The sequence below is a fragment of the Pimephales promelas genome, chromosome 1 (genome assembly GCF_988280905.1).
Source record: "Pimephales promelas chromosome 1, fPimPro1.hap1.1, whole genome shotgun sequence".
NCBI lineage: Eukaryota > Metazoa > Chordata > Actinopteri > Cypriniformes > Leuciscidae > Pimephales > Pimephales promelas.
In genome coordinates this window covers 243,634-253,173 of record NC_142769.1, presented here as the reverse complement: position 1 = coordinate 253,173, position 9,540 = coordinate 243,634, and positions in this window count along the sequence as shown.

The following is a 9,540-nucleotide window of genomic DNA, read 5'->3' as shown; positions in this document are numbered from 1 at the left end:
GCGATTGTTATTTCCAAAAGTTATTTTTAACGGACAGAACCAGATTGGCCGACCCGTAGCCGCCTACACGCGATCTGACAGGATTAACGTACGTTACCTCGGGTGAGTGGCCTGACTTCTACACCTACCTTACAGAGAAACCGATCGTAAAGAGAAACTGAGGGCGTATAAATCTTTAGATGCCTATATGGTCCTGTACAAGACTTGTGTGTACGATCCGCAGTTCTGCCGAGCCAGCGCCGAGACCACGACAATGTAAAGAGTGACGTTCCAGATACAGCATATTCATTTTTCATCAATTCTTGCACCAAACAACACAATAAGATGATATTTAATAATAATAACAATTATTTAAGCTCCTTATTATGTATCCGAATCTGTGCTGGTTTGTATTGGCCGCCGCCAGTTTTCACTTTGTTTTGCCTCCAGCTAGTGCCGTGACGCAACTGTGACGCCGGCCCAAAAGGGGTCTGTTCTCTATCGGATTGTCGCTGGTGTGTCTCTCATCTCTGCGTTCATGAATCGCTGACTCCATCCTCGCGCTCTCCCGTGTCCATCCCCCAGGAGCCTCGGAGACAGAAACAGGTCGAGCGAGCGGATGTAGGTGAGCAACATGGCGGTAGAGTCGTACATAAGCCACCAGGGTGGACTCAGGCCTCTGTACAGACCAGGCCGTCGCCTCCTGTCATGGGCACACCAGAGCCAGGGAGCCGCATGCTGTCCCGGGACAACGTGTTCCCCTTGGCCTCTCCATCCCCAGACGGGTCAAACAATCTGGAGCATCTTCGGCAAGGCTGAGGTCGACCTCTTCGCCCCCGAAAGCAACTCTCATTGCACTGCAAACAATGCTTGTCTTGTTTCCAGTCCAAATATCAAAAAATTCTCAAATAAAAATGTCCTCACTAAAGGAGTAAAATGCCATAAGATATTGCTCACTGGACCCTCCCGGGACCCCTCAGCCCCTTCGAGCCGCTACAGTCGCTCAAGACCGCACTCCTGCTAGCATTAGCATCGGTCAAGCGAGTGGCCGATTTACAAGCGCTCTCTGACAGCGCTTCGTGCCTTGAGGTCGGGCCTAATAACTCCAAGGTCGTCCTCAAGCCAAGGTCATCCTCTAAACAGGGTCGTATCTAGACAGGGTCGTCCTCAGAAACTCAGAAAAACAGAAACTCTTCTTTAGTCCAGCCGATCCAAGGCTCTCTTCATGTGTTTGTTTTGCAGCTCATCTCAGTAATCCTGCCGTGAGATGTTCATTTGCAAATAAAATACTTTGGTGTTTCTAAGCTTTGCTCTATATGGGAATCATAACTGTGGGAACATTCGTGTGGTTTTGCATATGAAAGCATGTGATTATGCTGATGAAACACTCGCGAACACACACTCAGATCTTTTGTTTTATTAACATTAACTGTAGATATTACACATCCATCATGTTGAAGATCCACTCAGACCAACTCATTTAACTCATCTGATATAACTATCTGAATGAGAATATCTGTGATGTTGATGACTGGACATGTTGAACTGGATCTCAGTATCTGAAGTGTGAATCAGTGACACACATACACACGTCATCAGAGCTTTGCGTGTTTCATATTATAAAGTCACTTCGTTCGACATCAAACAGATTCTAGAGCAGAAACCCTGATGAGGAACTGAGGAAACATCACAGATCTCAGATAAAGTGTGCTAGTTTTCTAACAGTGAGTGTGTGTTTGTGTGGGTGTGTGTGAGTGAGTGACTGTGGGTGCTTCTCAGTATCCCTTCTCGTCTCCTCCCGTCCTCCCTCCTATGACCCGGAAACCGATCGAGCTCAGCCATCTTGAAGGACAATACGACTTTACCTTTGCATTTTATATAAACCACACATCTCAGATATTTCAGCAGTATAGCCCAGGGATGGGCAACTGGCGGCCGCCTCCATTTTGGCACTCAGGTCTAAGTCTCATGGCCCTCTATCAGAATCCAGAGTTTTGAGAAGATTGGAGAACCTTAATTTTTCGCACCGAAAAAAACAAAACGACAGTGTTACCCCTTTCGTGTTTTTTTTTTCGGGCGAAAAATTAAGTTTCTCCAATCTTCTCAAAACTCTGGATTCTGATAGAGGGCCATGAGACTTAGACCTGAGTGCAAAAATGGAGGCTCTAGACCCTTTCAGAGCTGAGATATCGAAACTCAAAATTTCGACCCAAAAAAAAAAACGACAGTGGTACCCCTTTCGTTTTTTTTTTTCGGGCGAAAAAATAAGTTTCTCCAATCTTCTCAAAACTCTGGATTCTGATACAGGGCCATGAGACTTAGACCTGCGTGCAAAAATGGAGGCTCTAGACCCTTTCAGAGCTGAGATATCGAAACTCAAAATTTCGACCCAAAAAAAAAAACGACAGTGGTACCCCTTTCGTTTTTTTTTTTTTGGGCGAAAAATTAAAGTTCTCCAATCTTCACAAAACTCTGGATTCTGATAGAGGGCCATGAGACTTAAACCTGTGTGCAAAAATGGAGGCTCTAGACCCTTTCAGAGCTGAGATATCGAAACTCAAAATTTCGACCCAAAAAAAAAAACGACAGTGGTACCCCTTTCGTTTTTTTTTTTCGGGCGAAAAATTAAGTTTCTCCAATCTTCTCAAAACTCTGGATTCTGATACAGGGCCATGAGACTTAGACCTGCGTGCAAAAATGGAGGCTCTAGACCCTTTCAGAGCTGAGATATCGAAACTCAAAATTTCGACCCAAAAAAAAAAACGACAGTGGTACCCCTTTCGTTTTTTTTTTTTTTGGGCGAAAAATTAAAGTTCTCCAATCTTCACAAAACTCTGGATTCTGATAGAGGGCCATGAGACTTAAACCTGTGTGCAAAAATGGAGGCTCTAGACCCTTCCAGAGCTGAGATATCGAAACTCAAAATTTCGACCCAAAAAAAAAAACGACAGTGGTACCCCTTTCGTTTTTTTTTTTGGGCGAAAAATTAAAGTTCTCCAATCTTCTCAAAACTCTGGATTCTGATACAGGGCCATGAGACTTAGACCTGAGTGCAAAAATGGAGGCTCTAGACCCTTTCAGAGCTGAGATATTGAAACTCAAAATTTCGACCCAAAAAAAAAACGACAGTGGTACCCCTTTCGTTTTTTTTTTCGGGCGAAAAATTAAGTTTCTCCAATCTTCTTAAAACTCTGGATTCTGATAGAGGGCCATGAGACTTAAACCTGTGTGCAAAAATGGAGGCTCTAGACCCTTTCAGAGCTGAGATATCGAAACTCAAAAATTCGACCCAAAAAAAAAACGACAGTGGTACCCCTTACATGTTTTTTTTTTTTTGGGCGAAAAATTAAAGTTCTCCAATCTTCTCAAAACTCTGGATTCTGATAGAGGGCCATGAGACTTAAACCTGTGTGCAAAAATGGAGGCTCTAGACCCTTTCAGAGCTGAGATATCGAAACTCAAAAATTCGACCCAAAAAAAAAAAACGACAGTGGTACCCTTACGTGTTTTTTTTTTGGGCGAAAAATTAAGTTTTTCCAATCTTCTTAAAACTCTGGATTCTGATAGAGGGCCATGAGACTTAAACCTGTGTGCAAAAATGGAGGCTCTAGACCCTTTCAGAGCTGAGATATCGAAACTCAAAATTTCGACCCAAAAAAAAAACGACAGTGGTACCCCTTTCGTTTTTTTTTTTTCGGGCGAAAAATTAAGTTTCTCCAATCTTCTCAAAACTCTGGATTCTGATAGAGGGCCATGAGACTTAGACCTGCGTGCAAAAATGGAGGCTCTAGACCCTTTCAGAGCTGAGATATCGAAACTCAAAATTTCGACCCAAAAAAAAAACGACAGTGGTACCCCTTTCGTTTTTTTTTTTTTTGGGCGAAAAATTAAAGTTCTCCAATCTTCTCAAAACTCTGGATTCTGATAGAGGGCCATGAGACTTAAACCTGTGTGCAAAAATGGAGGCTCTAGACCCTTCCAGAGCTGAGATATCGAAACTCAAAATTTCGACCCAAAAAAAAAACGACAGTGGTACCCCTTTCGTTTTTTTTTTTTCGGGCGAAAAATTAAGTTTCTCCAATCTTCTCAAAACTCTGGATTCTGATACAGGGCCATGAGACTTAGACCTGCGTGCAAAAATGGAGGCTCTAGACCCTTTCAGAGCTGAGATATCGAAACTCAAAATTTCGACCCAAAAAAAAAACGACAGTGGTACCCCTTTCGTTTTTTTTTTTGGGCGAAAAATTAAGTTTCTCCAATCTTCTCAAAACTCTGGATTCTGATACAGGGCCATGAGACTTAGACCTGCGTGCAAAAATGGAGGCTCTAGACCCTTTCAGAGCTGAGATATCGAAACTCAAAATTTCGACCCAAAAAAAAAACGACAGTGGTACCCCTTTCGTTTTTTTTTTTGGGCGAAAAATTAAAGTTCTCCAATCTTCTCAAAACTCTGGATTCTGATACAGGGCCATGAGACTTAGACCTGAGTGCAAAAATGGAGGCTCTAGACCCTTTCAGAGCTGAGATATCAAAACACAAAATTTCGACCCAAAAAAAAACCGACAGTGGTACCCCTTTCGTTTTTTTTTCGGGCGAAAAATTGAGTTTCTCCAATCTTCTTAAAACTCTGGATTCTGATAGAGGGCCATGAGACTTAGGCCTGTGTGCAAAAATGGAGGCTCTAGACCCTTTCAGAGCTGAGATATCGAAACTCAAAAATTCGACCCAAAAAAAAAAACGACAGTGGTACCCCTTTCGTGTTTTTTTTTTGGGCGAAAAATTAAATTTCTCCAATCTTCTCAAAACTCTGGATTCTGATAGAGGGCCATGAGACTTAAACCTGTGTGCAAAAATGGAGGCTCTAGACCCTTTCAGAGCTGAGATATCGAAACTCAAAAATTCGACCCAAAAAAAAAAAACGACAGTGGTACCCTTACGTGTTTTTTTTTTTTTGGGCGAAAAATTAAAGTTCTCCAATCTTCTTAAAACTCTGGATTCTGATAGAGGGCCATGAGACTTAAACCTGTGTGCAAAAATGGAGGCTCTAGACCCTTTCAGAGCTGAGATATCGAAACTCAAAAATTCGACCCAAAAAAAAAAAAACGACAGTGGTACCCCTTTCGTTTTTTTTTTTCGGGCGAAAAATTAAGTTTCTCCAATCTTCTCAAAACTCTGGATTCTGATACAGGGCCATGAGACTTAGACCTTAGTGCAAAAATGGAGGCTCTAGACCCTTTCAGAGCTGAGATATCGAAACTCAAAAATTCAACCCAAAAAAAAAAACGACAGTGGTACCCCTTACGTGTTTTTTTTTTTTTGGGCGAAAAATTAAAGTTCTCCAATCTTCTTAAAACTCTGGATTCTGATAGAGGGCCATGAGACTTAAACCTGTGTGCAAAAATGGAGGCTCTAGACCCTTTCAGAGCTGAGATATCGAAACTCAAAAATTCGACCCAAAAAAAAAAAACGACAGTGGTACCCCTTTCGTTTTTTTTTTTCGGGCGAAAAATTAAGTTTCTCCAATCTTCTCAAAACTCTGGATTCTGATAGAGGGCCATGAGACTTAGGCCTGAGTGCAAAAATGGAAGCTCTAGACCCTTCCAGAGCTGAGATATCGAAACTCAAAAATTCGACCCAAAAAAAAAAAACGACAGTGTTACCCCTTTCGTTTTTTTTTTCGGGCGAAAAATTAAGTTTCTCCAATCTTCTCAAAACTCTGGATTCTGATACAGGGCCATGAGACTTAGACCTTAGTGCAAAAATGGAGGCTCTAGACCCTTTCAGAGCTGAGATATCGAAACTCAAAAATTCAACCCAAAAAAAAAAAAACGACAGTGGTACCCCTTTCGTTTTTTTTTTTCGGGCGAAAAATTAAGTTTCTCCAATCTTCTCAAAACTCTGGATTCTGATACAGGGCCATGAGACTTAGACCTTAGTGCAAAAATGGAGGCTCTAGACCCTTTCAGAGCTGAGATATCGAAACTCAAAAATTCAACCCAAAAAAAAAAACGACAGTGGTACCCCTTACGTGTTTTTTTTTTTTTGGGCGAAAAATTAAAGTTCTCCAATCTTCTTAAAACTCTGGATTCTGATAGAGGGCCATGAGACTTAAACCTGTGTGCAAAAATGGAGGCTCTAGACCCTTTCAGAGCTGAGATATCGAAACTCAAAAATTCGACCCAAAAAAAAAAAAACGACAGTGGTACCCCTTTCGTTTTTTTTTTTCGGGCGAAAAATTAAGTTTCTCCAATCTTCTCAAAACTCTGGATTCTGATACAGGGCCATGAGACTTAAACCTGAGTGCAAATATGGAGGCTCTAGACCCTTTCAGAGCTGAGATATCGAAACTCAAAAATTCGACCCAAAAAAAAAACGACAGTGGTACCCCTTTCGTTTTTTTTTTTCGGGCGAAAAATTAAGTTTCTCCAATCTTCTCAAAACTCTGGATTCTGATACAGGGCCATGAGACTTAAACCTGAGTGCAAAAATGGAGGCTCTAGACCCTTCCAGAGCTGAGATATCGAAACTCAAAAATTCGACCCGAAAAAAAAAAAAACGACAGTGGTACCCCTTTCGTTTTTTTTTTCGGGCGAAAAATTAAGTTTCTCCAATCTTCTCAAAACTCTGGATTCTGATAGAGGGCCATGAGACTTAGACCTGAGTGCAAAAATTGAGGCTCTAGACCCTTTCAGAGCTGAGATATTGAAACTCAAAAATTCGACCCAAAAAAAAAACGACAGTGGTACCCCTTACGTGTTTTTTTTTTGGGCGAAAAATTAAGTTTCTACAATCTTCTCAAAACTCTGAATTCTGATAGAGGGCCATGAGACTTACACCTAAGTGCAAAAATGGAAGCTCTAGACCCTTCCAGAGCTGAGATATCGAAACTCAAAAATTCGACCCCAAAAAAAAACGACAGTGGTACCCCTTTCGTGTTTTTTTTTTGGGCGAAAAATTAAATTTCTTCAATCTTCTTAAAACTCTGGATTCTGATAGAGGGCCATGAGACTTAAACCTGTGTGCAAAAATGGAGGCTCTATACCCTTCCAGAGCTGAGATATCGAAACTCAAAAATTCGACCAAAAAAAAAAAAAACGACAGTGGTACCCCTTTCGTGTTTTTTTTTTGGGCGAAAAATTAAATTTCTTCAATCTTCTTAAAACTCTGGATTCTGATAGAGGGCCATGAGACTTAAACCTGTGTGCAAAAATGGAGGCTCTATACCCTTCCAGAGCTGAGATATCGAAACTCAAAAATTCGACCAAAAAAAAAAAAACGACAGTGGTACCCCTTTCGTGTTTTTTTTTTGGGCGAAAAATTAAATTTCTTCAATCTTCTTAAAACTCTGGATTCTGATAGAGGGCCATGAGACTTAGGCCTGAGTGCAAAAATGGAAGCTCTAGACCCTTCCAGAGCTGAGATATCGAAACTCAAAAATTCGACCCAAAAAAAAAAAACGACAGTGTTACCCCTTTCGTTTTTTTTTTTGGGCGAAAAATTAAATTTCTCCAATCTTCTCAAAACTCTGGATTCTGATACAGGGCCATGAGACTTAAACCTGTGTGCAAAAATGGAGGCTCTATACCCTTCCAGAGCTGAGATATCGAAACTCAAAAATTCGACCAAAAAAAAAAAAAAACGACAGTGGTACCCCTTTCGTGTTTTTTTTTTGGGCGAAAAATTAAATTTCTTCAATCTTCTTAAAACTCTGGATTCTGATAGAGGGCCATGAGACTTAAACCTGTGTGCAAAAATGGAGGCTCTATACCCTTCCAGAGCTGAGATATCGAAACTCAAAAATTCGACCAAAAAAAAAAAAACGACAGTGGTACCCCTTTCGTGTTTTTTTTTTGGGCGAAAAATTAAATTTCTTCAATCTTCTTAAAACTCTGGATTCTGATAGAGGGCCATGAGACTTAAACCTGTGTGCAAAAATGGAGGCTCTAGACCCTTCCAGAGCTGAGATATCGAAACTCAAAAATTCGACTCGAAAAAAAAAAAACCACAGTGGTACCCCTTTCGTTTTTTTTGGGGGGCGAAAAAATAAGTTTCTCCAATCTTCTTAAAACTCTGGATTCTGATAGAGGGCCATGAGACTTAAACCTGAGTGCAAAAATGGAGGGTCTAGACCCTTCCAGAGCTGAGATATTGAGATCCCACGTAGCATTTATGCCATTATAAAAATCTCAATATCTCAGCTCCGGAAGCGTCTAGATAGCCTATCTTTATTATTATTTATTATGAATTTATTAAATAACCAAACTTCAACAACATAAGGGCAGATCCTTTTAGCGCTGCTGATGACACTGTGGAGTGACGCTCGAGTGATCAAGTATTCCAATATATATAAAAAATCTTTTATTTGATTCCTCTGTCCTCCTTTCCTTTCCTCGCTTCCTTCCCCCCAAAATAAATGAAGTTGAAGTTTGTGCTTAAAAGAAACACACACACACACACACACACACACACACACACACACACACACACACACACACACACACACACACACACACACACACACACACACACACACACACACACACACACACACACACACACACACACACACACACACACACACACACACACACACACACACACACACACACACACACACACACACACACACACACACACACACACACACACACACACACACACACACATACCCGTTTGTTGGGCTACAGGGACAATTTTTGAAATTTTTGGCAAATCAGACTGGGTATAGGGCTACGGGGACACCGGGTTCCAGTGGTGCTAGAGCTACAAAATATATATCAAAAATCATAAAAAAAATCTGCGAACCTATACACGACTTAAAATTAAAAGATTTTCTTTGGACAACTGAGATATAAAAAATGGCTCTTTTTCAGACTTTCTGGTGGTTTGTGAAGACTTTTCTGTAACACGGGCTATAAGGACATTGTGGTGTGCAGGGTCAATGATTTGACCATACACATACACCAAATATAACCTGCTTTGAAAGGACGCAAGGTGTATAAGGCCAAGTCACCATACACATACACAAAATATAACCTGCTTTGAAAGGACAGAAGGTGTATAAGGCCAAGTTACCATACACAAACACCAAATATAACCTGCTTTGAAAGGACACATGGATAATAAGACCAAAGTGACTAAGGCACACCATTATAATAATATGGAATATATTACCGAACTGCCAACCCTACAGCTTCCGTGAGATGCCTTCTAAAAATAAATTGAATGAGCTCATCAAGCTCTTCAGGTTTGCTTGAAAATACAAAGGCAGGTGTGCTGAAGCAGGTTGGAAGTAAACCTCTACGCTAGAGTATAGGATTAACACATAGCCGCTGTCAATGTGTAGACGTGCTAGAGTATAGTGTTAGACTCGGCTGACCTTGACTTTAGATGCGCTAGAGTATCAATATTATAGGTATGTAGATAGGTTCATGATAAAAATCTACCATGTTTGACTACTAAACATAATTCATCTGCATTTAAGCTAAAAATGTTGAAAATAATATAAGTTGGTCATTAACACACAACATTTGTTGATTTACTGAAATATATTTGATTTGG